Below are 23,281 nucleotides of genomic sequence, written 5' to 3' on the forward strand. Positions count from 1 at the left end.
TTTCTATTCTTCTCCAGCGAATTGTCAATAAACCTATCATGCAGGAGGGAGGTCGAAGCTTTAAACAAATCAAGGAAACTCTTCAAAAGGGCGAAGTTCTTTTGTGACAAATTGTCTACATTTTTGAGAATTCATGTGGTCGTGAAGAAATGACCTATATGCTAGCTGCAGTTGGCCCTTGGGTATTACAATAGTAAATGAAAATGCATCACAGCTTTTGTTGTCTTCATTTAATAATATTAATAGCCATGGTCTCAATTTTTTAATTGAAGTGCTCCTTCTCCCAAGGATACAATAGGTTCCTAATTGATCCATTTTTCAGGTTATGTACTTGTGCACTCTTTGATATTATCTTTTAATAGCTAAAACTGTTTTACATCCCCCCCTTGAGAATATCTGAATCTTGCCTCTCATTAAAAAGCCTTCGGTAGTCTTCCTGGGATCTTGATCTCATGGAGTAAAATAAAAACCTCTAAAGGAGAGATCATTTTGATGAAATAAATGTTTTTAGATACCTACTATCGATAAAAGATTTGTAATGTATATTTTAAAACCTCAAAGATAAGCCCATTTTTTAAAATTTAATAACATCTGCAGAGAAATACTGCCCATATTCTTTCATAATACAATTGATAAGCAAATAGGACATCCATTAAAAAAACAATGAAAATACATTTTAAGAGTACAGCTAACACGTGGTATGCTGAATGTGACATAAGATGGGGTTTCTCTATTAGATATACTGAAAAGAAAATGTAATTTAAACCTGTGCAAACAACTTTCTTTGCCCAGATAAGGTATGAACCCTAAAGTTCAAACACAGGAATAAAATCTTCTGTACTCTGAATTACTAATAGGAAACCATGAAACTTAAAATATGAAAATTTGGTTAAGAACATTTAGATTATAGGATAATTGGAAGGCTTTTATATTGTGGAAGCAGAAAGTTCTCTAAAATTGGTTTAATGGGACAATAGAAAGCCAGGTGACAGGAGGTACAGGACATGGTCTTTCTCCCTACGAATGTACATGCATGCATTCAGTGGGAGTGAACAAATTGTTGAAATAAAAATAATGAGGAAAACGCCATGGCTGGAAACTTTCTGCAAGGGAATATAGGTATAAGTTAAAAACAAAAACAAAACAGTCCACAATGCTGTTTTTTGTTGTTGTTGTTGTTGTTGTTTCGTTGTTAACTCATTGAAAAGAACAAAACCTGAAAAGATCAGGGCATTGCCTGTTTAGAGAGAGAGTTCAATAAATTCCTGTTCATTATGTCATTAATGACTGAAGGCTAGATACTTAGGATAGGACCATCTTAGGTATCCAAAGAGGAAAGATCAACAGTCTATTTGTTCCCCTAGAGGCGAGGGGCTTCTACAAGAAGCAAAGCAACTCAAAAAATAAAATAAATAGAACTGAGAGGAGGAGCCAGCCAGCCTTACATGTACTTGACCTATACAACATTCTTCATTATATATTCTGAAGGACTGTTCAAATGTAATATATCTGACAATTTACCCAGGAGGAATAAGGGGGGTTGAACTACCTTTCCAAGGCCACAGACTAACAAAGAAAATTCCTTTCCTTTCTAATACCTTTGGTGATACCAGTAAACTATGCCATTTGCAATCTCAGGTGGGTTTGGGTATATATAATCCAATCTAATAATGATTTCAGAGGAAGAGTGTATATTTTCAAGGTTTAATAAACCAGCCCATCATAGTCTTGATTCGCATAAGGTAAGAAGCTCTCAGGTCCCTTGGCCCTCAGGTCTCTTTTGTAGACTATCTCCCCCCCTATGCAAGGTCTGAAATATAAAATCCAAATATGGGCTTCTGTTTCCAATAAAAACAAATCAGAAGTAGACTTATGTTCCCATTAGAAACACCCCCACCCCAACAAAAGAGAAAAGGTTTAAAACAACGATTTTCAAGACAAGGGATGTGAGGTAATGAAAGATGGAGGTCCCTCGGAAATAAGAAACAGGATGAGTCCTCTAACTGCCCCAGCTTGACAGAATTCCAAGGCTATAGCAAAGAAAGAGGGAATGAGGCAGAACCTAGTGCTCTCAATGAATCAAGGAGATGGGAGTTAGAGTCTGTAAAAACCAAGACAATTTAGAGTTCCAGAGAGAAAAGCATTGCACACAAAGAGAACACTAGAGAACTGCAGAAAGTCTTGACTGTTTAGCTGAGTATGCATCAACAAAATTATGTAAGGAAATTACCCAAAACCTGGAAAAGAATGAATCTGAAGGGATTCAACGGAAAATTTCTGGCACTCACATGGGGATAGAAACAATGCTTGCACTTGCTTCCACCACTCCCACCAGACAGATTGGAAAAACTCATCATGCATTGGGAGTATACTAAGGAAAGTCTTGCATCAACAGTGGGAGATACCTAGTACTAGATGAGCATTAATTCAGACACATTTAACAAATCATAAAGCAAACCTGGAAGGATAACAGTGTTTCCAAGTAATTTAACTTACCCCTCAAAAGAGCCCAAGAATATTAATAAGAATATAAAAATATCCCATACTCAGCAAGTTAAAACTCATAATATCTGCCATCTAATCAGACCACTAGGCATGCAAAGAAACTGGGAAACATAGCTCATTGTGAGGGAAGAAAACAGAAATGATTCAGTATTGTCACAGGTATTGTAACTGACAGACAAGATTTCAATATTATAATTGCATTCCCTATGTTAAAAACATTAAATAAAGAAATGGAAAAATATTTTTTAAGAAACAAATTGAACTTCTTAGAGGTGCAAGCTACAATATTTGAGGTAAAATATATATTGGATGGGATTAAGAGCAGACTAAACATTCCTAAAGGGAACAACAGTGAACATGGAAATAAAGTAATAGAACTATCTAGATTGAAACAGAGAAAAGAAAAATGAAAAAAATACACAACTTTAGCAAACTGTGGGACAACTGCAAGCAGGTTAATTTATATGTAATTGGGAATCTTCAAGGGAAAAAAGAACAGAAGAAAGTTTTGAGGTAACAATAGCTGAAAATTTTCCAAAATTGGTAAAAAAAATAAATAAATAAATGAAGTTCTAACGGGCTTGACAAATCCCAAGAAAAATAAACATAGCAAAAGGTCTTCATAATCCTATTATGTAAGACCAGTGAGAAAGAGAAAAGCAACCAGAATAAAACAATGTTATGTACAGAGAAGGAAAGACTAAGATGGCTGCAGATTTATCATCAGGAACAACACAAGCAAGAGGACAGCGGTGAGGCAACTTTAAAGCACTAAAAGAAAGAAAAGAAGCTATCACATCATGCTAACACCTGTCAAAAGAAAGTTGTAGTGGCTATGGTAATAGCAAAGAAAGTAGATTTTGCAGCAAAGAATGTTATTGGGGATATTAGAAGTTCAATTCATCAAAAAGGTCATGGCAATCCTGAATATTTATGTATTAATAACAAAGCTTCAAAATACATGAAGCAAAAATGGACTGCAAATAGACAAATCTACAGTTATAGTCAGAAATTTCAATACCATCACTCAATAACTGATGGAAAAAGTAGGAATAGTTCAGCAAAGATATACTTGAGCAACATTATCAAACAACTCAACCTAACTGACTTTTAGTCAACTTTCTCCGTCAAAACAGCAAAATACACATTCTTTCCACATAAATATGGAACATTTGCTAGCGTATTCTGATTCATACTGCAAATCATAATACGTTTTAAAAGACTCAAGTAACAGTAAGCATGTTCTTTGACTAAAATGGAACAAATTAGGTATCAGTAACAAAAAGATGCCAGGAAGATATCCAAATATTTGGAAATTAAATGACACACTTTAAATAACCAAAGGTCAGAAAGATATTCAAAAGGCAATTAGAAAATACTTTCAAGTGAATAAAAATAATACACAATATGTCACAATTTGTGGAATGCCACCAAAGTTGTGCTTAGAGGAAACCTTATAGCAACAAACCCTTATATTCAGAAAGAAGAAAGATCTCACATGAGTGACCTCATTTTATACCTTAAGATATAATAAAAATAAGAGCAAATGATGACCAAAATGAGAAGAAAGAAAATAATAACGATAGTGGAAATCAATGAAATAAAAATAGAAAAACAACAGAGAAAATCAATGAAATTAAAAGCTGGTTCTTTAAGATCAGTAACACTGGTAAACCCCCAGAGACACTAATCAGAGGATAAGGGAAAAGTAAGATACCAATTACCAGTACCAGAAATGAGAGAGGTGACAGCTTTCTGATTCTAAAGACATTATTAGAAGGATAATAAGTATTAACAACTTGAATGAAATGGACACATTCTTTGAAAGATGCAAGTTATCGATATTCTCTCAAGGAGAAACTGCTAAATAGTCTTTTATCTACTGAAGAAATTCAAGTTGTAGTGTTAAAACCTTCTATGGTTAAAACCATAGAACTCCATGCTAATATGTCTTTATTTATATAAGGAGGAAATATTACCAAGTCTATACAATTTTTTTCCAGAAAATTAAACAGAAGAGAGTAATTCCTAGTACATTTTATCAGATCAACATTGCTCTAATACCAAACCCAAAGACATAACAAGATGAGAGACCAATATCCCTCCTGAATATAGACGTAAAAATCCTAAATAAAATTTTAGCAATTTGATGTAACACTATACAAAAAGATATCATAACCAAGTGGTATTTATCCTGAGAACACACATTAAATTTAACTTTGGGAAATCAATGAATGTAATTTACTATATTAACTAAAAAAAAAAAAGAAAGAAAGAAAACCAAAAAAAGAGAAAGGAATCCAAACAAAACATATGACCATCTCTACAAGCATACAAAAAGTATTTGACAACATCTCAAATCCATTCCTGATTTAGAAAAAGAAAAGCCCAGCAAATTAGGAATACAAGGGAATGGTCTGTATCTGGAAAGGAATTCTATAAAATTCTATGGTTTCCCCTAAGATCAGGCACAAGAAAAGAATTTCTACTCTACTGCCATTCAACATTGCACTAGAGGTTCTAGCCAGTGCAATAACATAGAAAATAAAATAAAATAAAGCAAAATGAGAAAAAAAAGGACATAAAACAGGCTTTGTTCACAGACAATATGATCATCTATACAGAAAATGTAATGAATTCAACCAACATGTTGAACTGCAACTATATTTTTATGTACTGCAACAAACAATAAGAAATTCCAATCAGAGGAGTGCCTGGGTGGCTCATTCATTTGGGCTTCCAACCTCGGCTCAGGTCATGATCTCATGGTTTGTGAGTTCAAGTTCGAGCCCCACGTTGGACTTTTTGCTGACAGTTTGGAGCCTGGAGCCTGTTTCAGATTCTGTGTCTTCCTCTCTCCCTGCCCCTCTTCCACTTGTGCACGCTCTCTCTCTCTCTCTCAAGAATAAATAAACATTAAAAATAATTTTTTAAATCAAAAAAAGGTCAATGATGGCCTCAAAAATATTAAGGATAAATATTATAATATACGTGAAAGCTCTAAGTACTGAAAACTAAAACACTATTGAAAGAATTTTTAAATATATATCTAAATAAGAGTTATATGCTGTCCATGGGTTAGAAGACCGGTATTAAGATATTCGTTCTCCTTGAATTGATCTATAGATTCAGTGCAATCCCAATCAAAATTGAAGTATACTTTTAAAATATAAAACCTAGGGGCACCTTGGTGGCTCAGTCAGTTAAGCATCTGACTCCTGGTTTTGGCTCAGGTTTGACTTTGATCTCATGGTTTGTGATACTGAGCCCCACAGTGGGCTCGGTGCTGACAGTGTGGATCCTGCTTGGGATTCTCTCTCCCTCTCTCTCTCTCTGCCCCTCCCACTCCCCCACTTGCACACCCACTCTTTCTCAAAATAAATAAATAAACTTAAACAAATAAAATATAAAACCTAAAACTATGTATGTGAAGTCAGGAATGGTTAAGACATAAACTCTGGTTCCACATGGTACATATTTTTCAGACACAAAATGTTTCTGGTTCTTTTTACTCAAAAGAACATATCTGAAGGACTTAAACAATGTGTGTGTGTGTGTGTGTGTGTGTGTGTGTGTGTGTGTGTGTGTGTTTCTTGCACAGAGCATGGTGCATGGTGTGTCTTAGTCAAGAGTAAGAGAATCAAGGTGCATTATACATATGTGTTTTAGAGAAATGTATACACATATACACACATGTACCAAGAACAGGTAGAAATAGAATATGCACCCAAAATAAACTTCCCGGTAAAAAAAAAATACTTCCCAAGAACATCATCTCTAAGATAAATTGTAGGGATAACAATTTTATTCTTGAGTGAGAACCTGTGTACCTATGAGCCAGATACCCAACAACCTCCACTCGTATTCTATTATCATTTATCACTAGCCTAAGAAGCAGTTCTTCACAAATCTTCCACGTCATCTCCTCACAAAAATCATTATGGAATAATGTAAAAGAGATCAAAGATTTCACAGGGTGACATAGAAAAGAGGTTACCAAGACAGAGCAAACCCCATACAAAACCCACCTCAGTAGTCATCATCTGATAAGGCAGGTATCTCAATTTCCTTTGTCACATACCCTGCTACCCCAAGTACTAATTTTCTTGTCCCATATTTACATATCACATTCATATCACTGCCTAGCAAAACAAATGTGCTGTAATTAATGGAATACCTCTTCTTCCTTAAAGGACAGCCTATTGTTAAGTGAGTATGCTCTGTGGGAGTTTCACCTCTCATTCCAAGTTAAGTTAACAAAAAATTTCTTCCAACCATAAGCAAGTGTCTCCTTCACAGCATTCTACTAAAAAAAAAAAAAAAGGAAAATCTACAGCAGCTACATGTCATTATACTCAATGTAAATAAATAGTCCCATGTGTTATTTATGTAAATGCCCATTGACAAAGACATGCAAGCATCAATGTTATAGATATTCACAGCTAAATAGTTGCCCTGCTATGTATTTGGGGGGCAGTGGGGAGTGGGGGGCACTACTGATTCTGTTAGATTCATTCAGAAACCCTAGACATTAAGGTGCCTCTATGCATACTTTAGATAAACTTTGTAAACAGTGGAATGTTGACCATATAAATCCTAGAAATATCCTAGTTTCAATCATAGTCCCTTTACATCACATCCCGGGCATTGCAAGATTATCCATTTATTTCACACCACACATACTCCCCATGGGAGACCTATGCTCCAGGCTGAATGTTTCTTGGCTCTTGATTAGAGTAACTCACAATGTGGATGAAACTCCTGATTATCAGTTCCAATTACAAAAGAAGAGAGAAAAGTTTGGTAATCTCTAATGTAAAACACTCATACATTTCCATGTTTAAAATATTTCTTCAATATCTGTGTATTTTTCTCAAAAATGAAACTAAACTAACTATATACTGGGTTTAAATAGTGATTAAGTGACTGATATACTGGACTGTTTAATATCCTTTTCTAAATACAACAGTGAATCCCAAAGAAAAGGACAAGATTTTATCCAAAATTTGAATGCAGTTAGCATATATAAGAGCAAATTGTTCCTTATTTAGTTTTTAAATTTTTTTCCAACGTTTTTAATTTATTTTTTGGGACAGAGAGAGGCAGAGCATGAACGGGTGAGGGGCAGAGAGAGAGGGAGACACAGAATCGGAAACAGGCTCCAGGCTCCGAGCCATCAGCCCAGAGCCTGATGCGGGGCTCGAACTCACGGACCGCGAGATGGTGACCTGGCTGAAGTCGGACACTTAACCGACTGCGCCACCCTGGCGCCCCAATTTAGTTTTAACATACAGTCATTGAAATTAGGTTTTTTTTTTCATTTTTAATGTCTATTTTTGAGAGAGACAGAGAGAGAGCGTGTGAGCACAAGTATGGGAGTGTCAGAGAGAGGGAGACACAGAATCTGAAGCAGGCTCCAGGCTCTGAGCTGTCAGCACAGAGCCCAACACAGGGCTCAAACTTATGAACTGCGAGGTCATGACCTGAGCCAAAGTTGGATACTCAACTGAGTAAACCACCCGGGCGCCCTGAAGCCAGTTTATTTTTAATTGTGAAATAAAAAATTGGAGAAGAGAGGTAGAAAAAATAAGTTCTATCTGTAGGTTTACCTCTAATTTTAAAGGAAGTAAAATGACAACTAAATGTCCCTGACATGTTATTCTCCCTTCATTTGCATCATGTTTCTAGGCTTCAAAAGATAAAATATGTTTAACTGTATCATTATATTGTTCGAGAAATAATTCATTAAAGTGAATTTAGTAATTCAAGATATAATAATACTAGAAGTTCTTCAGGTGAAAACCTTTGTAATAACAGTTATGGAAAGATGATTACTCCTTCCTAAAAGATCCATTTGGATAACAATATTCTGTAATTTGATTCCATCTTTTATTCTGATATTTTGATATTTTATGTGCAATGTTTTCAATATGCAATAAAAATATACTTGTTTTATAAAAGAGTAAATAATTGTATTTCACACATATATAGTTTGGAAATGTAGCTTATTTGGCCAAACTTGAACTCTTCAGTTCAGTAGTCCTAATATCAAAGTCTGCCTTTTATTTATCCAAGTGATTCACTCAATTATTTATTGACAATATCCACACAAGCATTAACTTAGCAAATTGGTATTGTTAATCTCAGTCACTGGGGGGAAACGAGTATCATTATTGTCACATTACTGACAGCATGGTGTCTGGTCAAAGTAAGTAAGTTTGCTATTTCATAATAAATCAAGTTAATGGTATGCTATGCAAATACACATGTTAAAATTAATCTTTGATGGCATAAAACCATCACTTGAAATGGCATCGTTTAATGACCAAAAAAGTATTCATTGTTTTTACCTAAAATCTTGATCCGGGCAAGTCAAAACAGAGTGTGAATTGTGTTACCTAATATTACCTAACATATTTATCAAAATATTTTGCATAATATTTTAATAGAGTTTAAGTGTGTATAATTACAGGACAAGGGGAAGCAAAAAGAAGGACTTAAAACCATATTCACATCCTGATGTACATCAATTTGTTTATTGCTTACCATGCATGAGGCACCGTGAGAGATGCTAAGAATTTAAAAACAAACGAGCAGACAGAACCTGTTTCTACAAGCACAAAACTAAGTCTTTTAGACGTGCAGCGACTGGAGAGAATGGTTAGAAACAGGAAATTTCTCATGCAGTTTGATGGGTATGGAGAGTGACACAGCACAAGAGCACAAAAGAGGAAGGTGATGGGGGAAATTCGTGAAGACAGTGATGATGAAACTGAATCCTTAGGACGAACAGATGTGGAACAAGAAAACAGTAAGTGGCTGGGTAGGGTTGGATATGTGAAGGAACTCAGGTGAGCTTGTCCCAGGCAGAGTGAAGAGTTTATATAAAAGCTCCATGGTAAAACCATCAATGATTTCAAGAATTTTAGTATGGAAAGGGCCTTGATTATAATAAAGAAGTAGAGAAAGAAAAAGAAAAAGAGCTGAGGCTGGAACTAACTTTTTATATCCTACAATTCTTTTCTTTTACCGTGATTCCCACATTATTAACCTTTGACCTACAGTTGAATGGATTCGCTGGCCATCCCAAGTCCTCTGGCCACAGTCTCTTCATTCATCTTTGGGTGAAATCTAACATCTCGTTTCTTTGAGAAAGCTTTGCATAATCAAAACTCTTAGCTGCCTTTATACTTGAATGTCCATTTGGTTAATTATAAACTCTAGAATATGTCATGTTTCATTTCCCTAAAGATTTTGAAGGAATTTTATCACTATCTTCTTGTGTGGAAAGCTCAAAGCCAGACAGATTTGTGTTGTCTAACATGGTTGTCTTATCAAATTCTCTATCGAATGTCAAGGGAAACTCTTATCATGCTAGCATACTCTACATTTATAGATAACCTATTTTTAATAGGACAGTATGTAAAATATTAATATTTCTAAGAAACAATCGTCAGAAGAGTTTGGCAAAGTTCCACTGCCTAGAAAATAGCAGGACCATAATTCCATGAGATACCGCTCTATGTCTCTATTGCAGGGGTACAAATTTACAAACATCATATACAATGTGAAAATGAAGTCTACTTCTTCACATTTCCTCAACTAATATATCTTCTTCTGGATACTTTATTAAGTATTAGAGAAATAGGAAGTTTTCAACTAATGATATTTCCACCCCATTCTAGTTAAATTGTGTCCTCTTGGCTTAAAAGATTCCTTTCAGGAAAATGCTGTAAGTTTTCAAAGGGTCCCTCATTCAATTTTCCCATCCTTAATGGCACCTGTAAGTACAGGAGTAGGTTGGGGGTGGGGAGGGCTTATTAACACATTTCTGAAGCATGAGTAGGGTCTTAGCTCTGCACACTTTTCATGCAGGTCTTTTGTAGTGCCTCCAGTCTCCCTCCACAGGTGAACTTTGCATTTCTCTCTTGGCCTCTGCTTCCCTAGCCCCAACCACCACTGGTGGAAGCATGGAAACTATATATCAACAGGCAGAGAATTTATATAAATGGGGAAATATACAAAGGCAAAGAAACTCATCTTCAGTTCCTATGATAGTTCCTGTAATAGTTCCTAAACTATCATAATAGTTCAGGAAAGAAATGGAGATATTCTGTACTAAGGAAGTGGTAGTAATTGAGACACAAAAATTACAAATACTGTTTTATTTAGCAATAAATAAATAAAAACAATAACTCTGTGATGCTCAGTGGCATGTACTATTATACCTACAAATTAGGTAAGAAAATAGATTCAGAGAGACTTAATAAATTGTGCAAAACCTCATAGTTGATATGTTGACCTACCTGACCATTAATTGACATGTGATTGAATGAGTTTCTCCACTGGTCAATCAACAGATCAATGAATGAATGAAAGGTGTGTGTCTGGGTGCTCAGTAGAAAGGACCATCAGCATACATGTGGTGCCTGATTCTTGAAGTCCCAGTGAGCAATACTGTCCAGCAAATATATACAGAATGAGCTAAGAAGAAAAAAATTTTGAACACTAATGTGAAAATGCTTGGGAGATGCTACTAGGATAGTCAAATTCAACTTACTGGTATTATCATTTCTCAACTCCTACCCTAAAGAAATTCTGTGAGTGGGGCTTACCTTCAGTTTGTTTACCCATTAGTGAACCACAGGTTAAGACAAGCCTGAATTCCTAGCCCTGCGTGAGACAATTCATTTTAACTATCCAGAGCCAGGCAGTTGTCAATTGAAAGTAGGGTCTGAATTGTCCTTACATTCAGTATTCTATTTGTTGGGTATTAAAATTCTAAACAGTCTTACTGGATGCTTTGGTTTATTTACTCAGTTTAATGATTTGGCTATTCTCTCCTATTTGTATGTTCAAATTTAATCTGAATTCCAGTGACACACTGTGATTAAAAGATAATGACTTTAGGACCATGAGAAATTTAAAATGAATCAGGTCTTAACACCCAAGGTATTCCAACTTTGATACTAAACGTGACTCTCAAAGAAAATAACAATTTAAAAAATCCTTCTTATCTCAGACTTAGCCTCTTTGAAGTCAAATTATCTATTTTCCTAGCTGTTTATACCTATTGAATCAAGATTTAGAAGGCCGTGTGTTTTTATGAATTTCCTCCACTTAGCACTGTCCTACAAAGAAGTAGTATCTGTATGTGTGGCTGGTGCATCTCTATGCATGACTTTTATGTAACTCTACTGCTACTAAATGAAAACACTGTTTTTGTCATAAAAGTAATTTATAAAAAAAAATAAGAATACAAAAGATAATTAACACAATGAGATACCACCATATACCTATTAGGATGGTCAAAATCCAGAACACAGAAAGCACCAAATACTGGTGAGGATATGGAGCATTAGGAACTCTCGTTCATTACTGCTGGAAATGTAAAACAGTACAACCACTTTGGAAAACAGTTTGATGGTTTCTTACAAAACCAAACATACTTATGCCATATGATCCAGGAATCACACTCCTTGATATCCACTCTAAAATGTTGAAAACTTATGTCTACACAAGCAGCTTTATTCATAATTTTACAAACTTGGAAAGCAACTAAGATGTACAGATGAATGTACAAATTATGAAATTCACATACTGTAATGTTAATCGACACTAAAAAGAGTTAAGATATCAAACCATGAGAAGACATGGAAGAAACCTAAATACATATAAGTGAAAGAAGCCAATCTGAAAAGGCTATGTACTCTAAGACATGACATCCTGGAAAAGACAAAACTATAGACAGTAAAACTGTGGAATTTAGGAGGAGGAAGGAAGGGGGATGGGGTTAACAGGTGGACCACAAGGGATTTTTATGGCAGTAAAACCATTCCATAGGATATGATAATGATGGATATACACCTGTATATACTTGTTAAAATTAATAAAATGCACCACAAAAAGAGTGAGCCCAAATATATGGACCTTAGTTAATAATATATCAGTTTTGGTTCATCGATTTTAACAAATGGACCATACTAATGCAAAATGCTAATAAGGGGAAATGGGGGGAGTATACTTACTCTCTATTCACCACTTATTTTCCTATAAACTTAAAACTTCTGTAAAAAAATCTATTAATTTAAAAACACACAGAAAATATCCTACTTTCCATATAATTCCATCCATTAAGTATATCAGTGTATTATTTTCTTCCAATAAGATTTAAAATAATGATTTCCTTTTTGCTCATGTTTTGACTATAGGTAGTTAACATTTGAAAAGAATATTGTTGAAATGATCACTTGCTAGAGAGTTATCTAATTTCTATCATTTCCAGGAAGTGGGACAGAACCTTCCTACAGTATATAGCAAAAATAATGTCCCTATGTTCCATGGTTATCTGCTGACATTTATTCACAGATGTTAAGAAAGCAAGGTAACAAAACATGTAAGAGTATCAAAACGGAAAAAAAATAATTTTTACAACGTAATAAAAGTATTCCTGATCCAAATTCTCATCTCAGGTGAATAGTACTATTCTCAAAAATTCAACTATGGTGCTGTAGATTTTTTGAGATGCAAAAATTCATGCCCTGAATATAAAATGAGTAGCAGATACTTTAAGAAGAAGGGAGGAAAAGCAATTTATTTTGCATGCTGTGTCAATAAGTTTTACACAACACTGATAACAAACACTAATTGTGTCATATTTTGCCTTCTCTTTTGACATTAAGTCCCACTAATTTTTATTGTATTTAGCAATAATATGAGATGTCTGTCACATTGGGTGTTTATCTAGCACTTGATGATGTTTACAGACATTTTATACTGGAGGCTTTTTGTTGATTAATCAAATGCATGTTGAATTATAGAGCAGAGAAATCTATTAGTTTTCCAGTTAGAATAATTAAAAGTAGGTTAGTCAAAGACATCACACAAGTTTTTCTTAGATATTGCTTATCCACAGACATCTAGGGAAATGTATTTTTCTTTCTTATTCATAGTGCTACTGTATCCCATTCAGAAAGGTAGAAAACAAGTTTAAATTTTATTTTTGTGAGATATAAATTTATTATAAATAATGTATATATTACAAAATATATGCAAACTGCATGTACAATATGTATAAAGTTTGATTTCTGTCATAGCAATATTTCTCTAAGTAAATAAAATAGTATAATTAATGAGCATTTCCTATATTCTAAGGGCTCCTCATTAACTTAATATTGGCAAACACCTTATGAGACAGATATGATTACTAACTCTGCTTTACAGATGAGGAAACTGATGAACAGAAAGTTAAGTGAAATGTTCAAGGTCATGTCAAGTGACTGGAGAATCAGGATTCCAACCCAGGCAATTAGGTTCCAATACTGGTACTCATAAACCATTCATTATACTTAACTAATACCCAAAACAGTTTGCAGGCATTCAGAGAACACTGCCAAAAGCAGACTCCAAAGTGATTCACAGAGAACTTAACATAGCAATAGAAGAAATCTTACGTTCCCACCAAGTGAAACATGATTTTACATGCACAGATTTTAAAAAATTTTTTTAAAGTTTTTAAATTTAAATTACAGCTAGTTAACATACAGTGTGATATTAGTTTCAGTTGTAGGATTTAGTGATTCACCACTTCTATATATCAGCTGGTGCTCAACACAACAAGTGCCTTCCTTAATCCCCATCAACTATTTCACCCATCCCCCCACCTACCTCCCCTCTGGTAACCATCAGTTTGTTCTCTATAGTTAAGAGTCTGTTTCTTGGTTTGCCTCTCTTTTTCTTGCCCTTTGCTCATTGAATAAAATCATATGGTATTTGTCTTTCTCTGACTTATTCTGCTTAGCATAATACTCTCTAGCTCCACCCATGTCATTGCAAATGGCAGGGTTTCATTTTTTTTTTATAGCTGGGTAACATTTCATTGCATGTATATACCACATAATATTAAAGGGGACTCTATGAGTGCAAAGGAAAGACAAAAGTGATGAAGGCAAGAAAGGATCAGAGAAAATCTTCAGAAACAATGACAAAACAAGTACTAAAATGGCAACAAATACATATCTATCAATAATTATATCTACCAACTTTTAAGCTCAAGTTTCTAGAAGCACTGATTCAGACACTTTGCTAGTATGAAAGAAATGGCTATAACCAAGTGTTTGCATCTCTATGATGTACTTGTACTAATGTAACAGAAACATGCCTAATACTTTGAGAAATCTCAAGGAGAATAACCCTATGTCTTCTGAAATAAAACTCAGATTCCTATTTCCCTTTTTTAGAAGCTAATTCAATGAAGTTTTCTACAAAAAAAAAAAAGCATGAGAAAAGGAATAGTGTTTGTACAGTTACAGCAAATGCTGGTTATCCACTATTATTGTTATTATAAAACTATGAATTGAGAATTTATCATTGATACAGAAATAAGAATATGATAGAGATGTATATATATGGATATATGTAGACAGAGATATAATTACTGATAGACACATAAGTGCTCAATATTAGATTTAATAAAGAGTTGAACACTCACAACAACCCTATGAGGCAGGGTTTATCATTTCTACAGGTGAGAAAGCACAGAAAAGTAAAGTAACTTGCTTGAGGTAACACAGCTGGTAATTGTAGCTGGGATTCCCACCCAGGGCTGTAAAGACTCTTTGCCATGCATACACTAACTTCCTTTGATATTTTTATTCCTATCAAAGAAATAAAAAGAGGAACAAGCAACAGGTATGGCAACAAGCACCTGGCCCTTTGCCTCCCTCTTCAAGGTGCTATAGAGAATGATAAAAGTGAACGTGGGCACTCATAGACACTAATGGTGTATCTTTGGGTGTATGACCACTGGGAATGTAAATCAGGTGAGTCAGCCTGGGGATTTGCCTGTGAGATGAAGCTGAAACAGGGTAACTGCACTGGGATGGGGGTGGGGAGACAAAGAGAATCAAGAAGGAAAGCAGCAGATGTTAGGGTCTTTCTTTTCCTTTTCTTTGCCACTTATATAAAAGAGTCTGAGATAAGTCTAGATGTAAAGAGATGGATTGATAATTTAGCACATGATTAAAGAAAAAGGGGAAGAAAACTCAAGACCAACAAGGAACAGAATGAGAAAGTGCTGACTCCCATGGCTACCCAATGGGAGGAGAGGGTGCCTGTCCATGGCATAAGTGAGCCCAGATTCTTAAGTATCTTTGCAAATTGATACACATGGTAGAGAATGGCTTACGAACATTGGTTCTCAACTTGGGGGGATTTTGTCCCCATCCCCAACCCCACCTCTACCAAGAACATTTGAATATGTCAGGAGACATTTTTGGTTATTGAGACTCGGGAGGGGTGCTCCTGGCATTTGTGCATAGAGGCCAGGGATGCTGAACATCTTACAATGTACTGGACAGCCCCTCAAAACAACGAATTATCCAGCCTCAAATGTCAATGGTATCACTGTTGAGAACTCTTATGTCAGGGAATCTATTACTTGTTTCTTTGCCTGTATAGGCACAGGACCCTCAGAGGAAAGTTTGGAAACTAATGAAAGGTAAAGAATGGTGTCTGTCCTCTCTCCAGTCTCTCAGGTAAGTTTCCAGTTCCTGCATAGAAAGGAATTGGGGCTAGAAGCTGAAAGAGTGAGTTAGTTAGTTAGTTAGTTAGTTAGTTAGTAGAAATGTGAGTCTGTGAGCCACAGCACGGCTATTTGCAACCAAAGACTGGGGAAAGGGCTATTTCTCCCCCTTCTGCATGGATCCTGACACGGAGCTAGCATTTTAAGAATGTTTTGGGCCTACGCATTAGTTTAAACTTGGTAATCATCAACATACCCAGTTCCCACACATGATTTTGTGAAGAGAGGACAATTTCAGAAGGTTGCTGGGACTGAAAAATGGTAACAAGGTTGGTGGGCAACACACAGTGACTATCACTGGTAGATGGGTGTATAAGCATGTCATTAAATCCTAATCCCTTACCCCCACGACTTCCAGAAATACTTGAGGGGAATTTGAGCGGTGTGGGTGGCTGGAGGACCTGTGTTAGAAGCCAGGAGCAAAAACAGGGAATTTGAGGTTTCAAAGTTTTTATGGCCACATAACAGGCATATACTAGTGAAGACTTGAAAGCTTTTGCAAGACATACAAAAACAAAACATTTATATGTTGGTAAGTTCTCATGTAGGATTCCCTTCAGACATCAAGACTAACGACAGATACAGATATGTATGAAGAAAATACTTGTTCACATAGTTGGCATGTCAGCTAAAAATCTAGAAGGAAATACAGAGTTAGAAAAACATTATTTTGCAAACACCACGGTAAAAATTTATTTATTCATTCATTTATTTATTTATTTATTATTGTTTTTTTATTATTTTCTAAGACACATTTTTATCTTTTAGCACAAAAGCAGTTAATTTTATTTATTTATTTATTTTTTAATATTATTTTTTTATTTTTTAAAATTTACATCCAAATTATTTAGCATATAGTGCAACAACGATTTCAGGAGTAGATTCCTTAATGCCCCTTACCCATTTAGCCCATCCCCCCTCCCACAACCCTTCCAGAAACCCTCAGTTTGTTCCCCATATTTATGAGTCTCTTCTGTTTTGTCCCCCTCCCTGTTTTTATATTACTTTTGTTTCCCTTCCCTTATGTTCATCTGTTTTGTCTCTTAAAGTCCTCATAGGAGTGAAATCATATGATTTTTGTTACAAAAAATTTATTTAACTGAGAATTATCAATGGATTCTTAAACTACTGAATAAAAGTTTGAAAAACAGAATATTTACATAGTCTCAAATTACATCCTCCAAATAGTTAATGATTACAAAGGGAAAAAAATAACTTTACAATGGAGACACCCAGGAGATCCCATCTTTCCTAATGATCAAAATTCACACTTCTTTCACCCCATTAATGAGAGAACACAATATCATGTGCCTCCTAATACAACAATAAGCTGATGAGGACACATAATCATTCCTGTGCTATTTCTGTCAAAAATGTATAAGCTGGATGCAAGCATGGGAAAACAGCAAACAAAGTCACACGTTAGGACCTTGTACAAAAGACAGGAAACTTCAGAGTTTCTCTAAGTTAGTGATGACAAGCTATTTGAAGGAGTCTGGGGCTAGAAGACTTACATGGAAGCTGTGCTTACACTTTTGTGGGGAGCTGTGTGGGAAGTGGGCTGACAGACATAGAGAAGCTAATACTCCCCACCTTCAATCCCAGGCATATTGCAATCTCCAATTGTCTCTCTTTTTTTAATTTCCATTTTTAAAAAATGTTTAACTATAGCTGACATAATATTAGTTTCAGGTGTACTAAATAATGATTTGACAACTATATACATTACTAAATGCTTACCACAGCAAGTGTCTTTACCATCTGTCACTCTACAAAGTTATTGCAGTCTTACCGACGGTATTCCCTGTGTTGTACTTTTCATTCTCGTGACTTATTTATTTTATAACCAGAAGTCTGTACCTGTTAACGGAGGTTGCAAATACTAAAAGCATTTATTCTGAAATTAAGTAAAATGAACTGAAAAACGTCTAATCATCTCCCAAGATAGAGCTATGGTTACCATTATAAAAATCTCTTGACACCTAGATATTTGATAGGAACTTTCTAACATTATTTCAATGATGTGAGGCTAAACTCAGTGACTTTTAAAATTCATATTCTACTATGTAAGAAGCATCTCTCCTAGACTGACCCACTGGGTACCATAATTTTTGAGCTCATAAAGGATAGCAGTTTCACAACTGCCACTTATTTAAAAACACTTGTTACAAATTTAACATTATTAAACAATTTTCAAAATGTCCTTAGTAGTTTTTTTCCTGTGCTAATAAGTAAATTATTAAATAAGGTCAATAGTTAGTATCGAGTAGTTTGCTGTTTTATTATTTTCATGGCTATGATTATTGTCAGTTTAAAAATTTTAATCTTGATTACAGATATCAAACTTTTCTATCATTAATTTGACCAACATTGTAGTGATAGCAAAACAAAAAAGAAATGTGATAATATTCCTCTAAGCTGTATCTGGAAGAACTCTTACATTTAAATCTCAATAAACAGAGAAATATAATTATGTATATACACACACACACACACACACACACACACACTTTACTAAGTGACATATAAACTCTAGGTATTATAGTCTAGGAATTTAAACTCTGGCAATAGTAAGTGAAATTATACTTAACATAAAATAATATGACCTCTTTGGTAGGTGTAAAAATGCAAGGATTTGTCTATCAGTCAAGGTTCTTGTTTACCAATGATAGAAACCAGCTCTGGTTGCCTTCAACAGAAAAAAAAATTGGCTAGTTGGGAATTGGTTGGTTCACAGAATGAGGAAAGTACTTATAATCAGACTCAAAATAGACAAGTCTTACAGTTAAAGATCATAGATTGCTATGTATATATGCACACATTCATTTAACTATAATCCCACCTGAAGCATTTCCAGAATTACAGGAAAGTAGACACACACACACACACACACACACACACACACACACCAAAAACCTACAAGGTCTAAGAAAATGATGGGAATAAATGAATGCAACCATACTTGGACAGCCTAATTTCAGATAAGTAAGTGGGTAATGGACTTAGAAGACTTGACAAAAATGACTACTAAACCAGCAGGATGGGAGAGCAGGAAGCAGCACAGCTTACATTACAGTCTCCAAATGGTTAAGAAGTTGATGAAACCACTATCCACAGAAGAGGGGGTAACGATGAAAAGGTTAAGAGTTTGAACCTAAGCTCCCCTGTCACTCCATGTAGCCAAGTGATTTGGTTCATAGCAGCGGAAGCCCAAAGGTTTGTTTTGCATCACGGGTAACATATCAGCCACTCTTAAATATAAACAGACAGGCAAGTTGAAAACACATTTGAGACAACCCTGAAAAAAGGAAGGAAGGAAGGAAGGAAGGAAGGAAGGAAGGAAGGGAGGGAGGGAGGGAGGAAGGGCAAGCAACTTGGGTAAAATAAAGGCTTTACAGACAGAAAAAAACTTCCAGCAAAAATATGATCTTAGAAATTTAAAACTCAAAAGAAATTAAACATTCAACTGAGAAGGTGGAAGATATTATACTCGAGGTAATCTCCCAGAACACAGGAAAAAACTGAGAGTTGAAAAACAGAGAAAAAATACAATTAGAGAAATACACCAAGAGATGCCACAATTAATAGCAGTTCTAAAATGAGAGATGAGAGAAAATCTAAGAGAGAAATAGCATCAAAGAAATAATGAAGACACCTCAAAACAAAGAAAAGGTTGCATAGGAAAATTGGGAATCAGCATTGGCTCAACACTACAACGTGAAAAAGAATGGATAAATAACCTAAAAATTCTAACAAGAGTTATTTCCAGGGGCACCTGAGTGGCTCAATCAGGTGAGCCTCTGACTCTTAATTTTGGCTCAGGTCATGATCTCATAGTTGATGGCACTGAGCTCCACATTGGGATGTGCTTTGCTGACAAGCAGAGCCTGCTTGGGATTCTTTCTCTCTCTCCCTTCTCTCTGTCCCCCCATGCCCCATGGCTTGTGCTTTCTCTCTCCTTCAAAATAAACACGCTTTAAAAAAAATAAAAAAAAATTTCCACCTGAACCAAACTATCACACATGTGCAGGTCTTCTACTAAAATTTGCAGAAAATCAAAACTTCGAGAAATTTCCATTCCATACATGCCTTATTAGGAAATAACTGGAGGTATTCCAGCAAGATCAAAGATAACCCAAAAGAGAGAGAGAAATAGGAAACAGAAAGTCTCTAACACAAAAGAGAAATGAAGACAGGAAGATGGTCTCCCTCCCTCAAGATGACACTGTGCATTCATATAGAAAGCAATCATTCTGGGTTCAATACTCCAATATTCCAATAAAATATATTCCAATAATATTCCAATAAAAGATGACTAAGAAAATGAAATTATGAAAGTACCTGAAATACCGAAATACATTTTACCCGAAGGAGAAAGAGTCAAGGACTAAGTACTCACAAAAGTAAACAAAGCACAAAATTAGGCAATTATTACTCACAAAGGGGAAAAGTTGAGCCAGAAACAAGAGTAGTGACTGCAAACAGCACAGCTCAGTTGAATAACATTTACTTAGTTACAAAAACATAAAGATTATTAATCTAAACACAATTATAACTATAGTTGGAAATTGGGGGGAAAGTATACTCATTTGAGGTACAGGCCAGGGCAGTGAAGAAGAGTGAAAAGCTTTCATCTGCCAGAATGTGAAGGTGATACACCTAAAATTCATAAATAAAGAACTAGAAAATAGGTATTTTATTGGAGAGATGTGGAGAGTGGAGATAAATACCAAAAAGCTAAAAGAATTCCCAATGGTTGTTTCTGAAAAAGTAGGAAATGTGAATGGAGAAAGAAGAGACCAGTTTCCCTTGAGTTTTGTTGACTCTGACTTGTTAAAAACTGTGTGTATATATAGGGGTTCCTGAGTGGCTCAGTCAGTAAAGCGCTCAACTTTGGTTCAGGTAATGATCTCATGGCTTGTGAGTTTAAGCCCCGTGTCGGGCTCTGTGCTGACAGCTCAGAGCCTGGAACTGCTTCAGATTTTGTGTCCCTGTCTCCCTCTGTCCCTCCCCTGCTTGTGCTCTCTCTCTCAAGAATAAAAAAAAAAAAAAAAAATTAAAAAATTTTTAAATAAAAAAAAACTGTGTATATATAACTGCTTAAAATAGAAAACTGTATTAAAAAACAAAACAAGTAACAGCCAAGAGAACTTATGCTGGCAAACTTAGAGGCAAAGTCATGCTAGAGGAAGAGATTAGGATATCTACTAGACACCGGATAGCTGGGACAATGGTCAGTATCACCACTACCACCACCAACAAGACTTTTAGGACAGAGCCACGCAAAAAAGCATCCTCCACACTAGTGGTGTTACCACCTTAAGCCTTGTGAGATATGCAAATCCTTGATCTCTCCATCCCAGACTGCTGAATCACAAAAGGGAGAAGGGGATGAGGGTGGTCAGCAGGTATGTGCCGTTTTCTCCACGCAATTTGGCGCAAGTTGAAGATGAAAATTATTGCTCGAGACCTCTAGTTCTCAGATGTGAGCATGCACCAAAATCACCCCTAAGACTTGTTGAAACAGACTGCTAGGCCACACCCCCGGAGCTTCTGATTCACACATCTGGGAGGGAGCCCCAGTCTTCCCATTTCTAACAAATGTCCAGACAATGCTGACTGACGTAATAGACCTGGGGATTCCACAAAAGCAGTACTCAAAATTCTGTTACAGAACCCCTTATATTCTTAATTTTTCTCAGGACTCCAAAGAGTTTTTGTTTATATGATTTAAATCTATTAATATTCAACCCATTAGAAAGTAAAACTATTTAAAAATAGTTATGTATTGTTTCTTTTAAAATTAAACACATTACATGCTAGCACCAATGTTTTCTTTTTTTAATTTCTTTTTTTATGTTTATTCATTTTTGAGAGAGAGAGAGAGAGAAAGAGAGAGAGGGACAGAGCACAAGTAGGGGAGGGGCAGAAAGAGAGGGAGCCACAGAATCCGAAGCGGGCTCTAGGCTCTGAGCTGTCAGCACAGAGCCTGATGCCGGGCTCGAACTCACAAACTGTGAGACCATGACTTGAGCAGAAGTCCGATGCTTAACGGACTGAGCCCCCCAGGTGCCCCTAAATATTTTTAATAAGTATATTTTCTAAACAAAACAAACTGAGTATGAAATGATACTGTTACACATTTTTGAAATATCTCTTCCATGTCTGACTTCATTAAAGACAGCTGGATTCTCCTAACTTCTGCAGCAGTCTGTTGCAATATCACATGTCATATGGCCTCTAGAAGATTCCACTCTATGCTCATGATAAAATCAGTGTGAAACAGGCAAATAACGTGCTGTTAGTGTGAAATTAGTTTTGACATTGTGAACACCCCCGATAGGGTTCCAGGACAATGCTCTGAGAACTGCTCCTCTAGACCATCCCTATTTTTTACGTTCTCATTCCTCAATTAAATTCCAGGCAAGAGTACCTGTTTGGCTGAGCTGTGGATGCCAGAGGTCAGGAAGAGTAGGCATCTGGCCTTTTTGTATCTCTGGTAGGAATGGGAGGTAGAATTCTGCCTCTCACCATAATTAATTTAAGTGTAGTTTCTCCAAATACAGGAAAAGATTTAAGATACTGGTCAAAAAAAAAAAGTCATTGCAATATTGAGCTTTTACCAGAATTCATCTGACAGCTACATCTGGCACTGCAAGGTTACATACAAAATAATCATTTATCTAAAAGGGAACACCAGGTCAAAAGAAAGACACAGCTGGTAAGCACCATTACAATGATTCCTGATGTAGCAAAAACTGGAGATACTCAGCCTACTATGCCTGGCTGGCTCAGTCAGTAGAGCATGCAACTCTCAGTCTCAGGGTTGTGAGTTCAAGCCCCACCTTGCATGTGGAGCCAAAAACACAAAAAACAAAAACAAAACAAAACACATTCTCAAAACCAGCCTACTAAAATACTACCCATTATTTTCAGAACAGCTGGTGGGCAATTAAATTTGCCATAAATCCTAATGCAAATGAAAGACATTAGATGCTTCATTGGGGGAAAAAAAGTTTTCCTACCCAAACATGAAGATGAAAATTGTATTTTCTCAACAGGATAAACAAGTTCATTGAATACAACCTATCCACTTCATTACCTGTTTAAAATTATTCTTTCACCTTTCTTCTTTGAGAATGGTCCAGCGACACATTTCATACGCATCTGTATCATGGCTTATATTTGAACTAG

Source organism: Panthera tigris, chromosome C2 (genome assembly GCF_018350195.1).
Source record: "Panthera tigris isolate Pti1 chromosome C2, P.tigris_Pti1_mat1.1, whole genome shotgun sequence".
NCBI classification, from domain to species: Eukaryota; Metazoa; Chordata; class Mammalia; order Carnivora; family Felidae; genus Panthera; species Panthera tigris.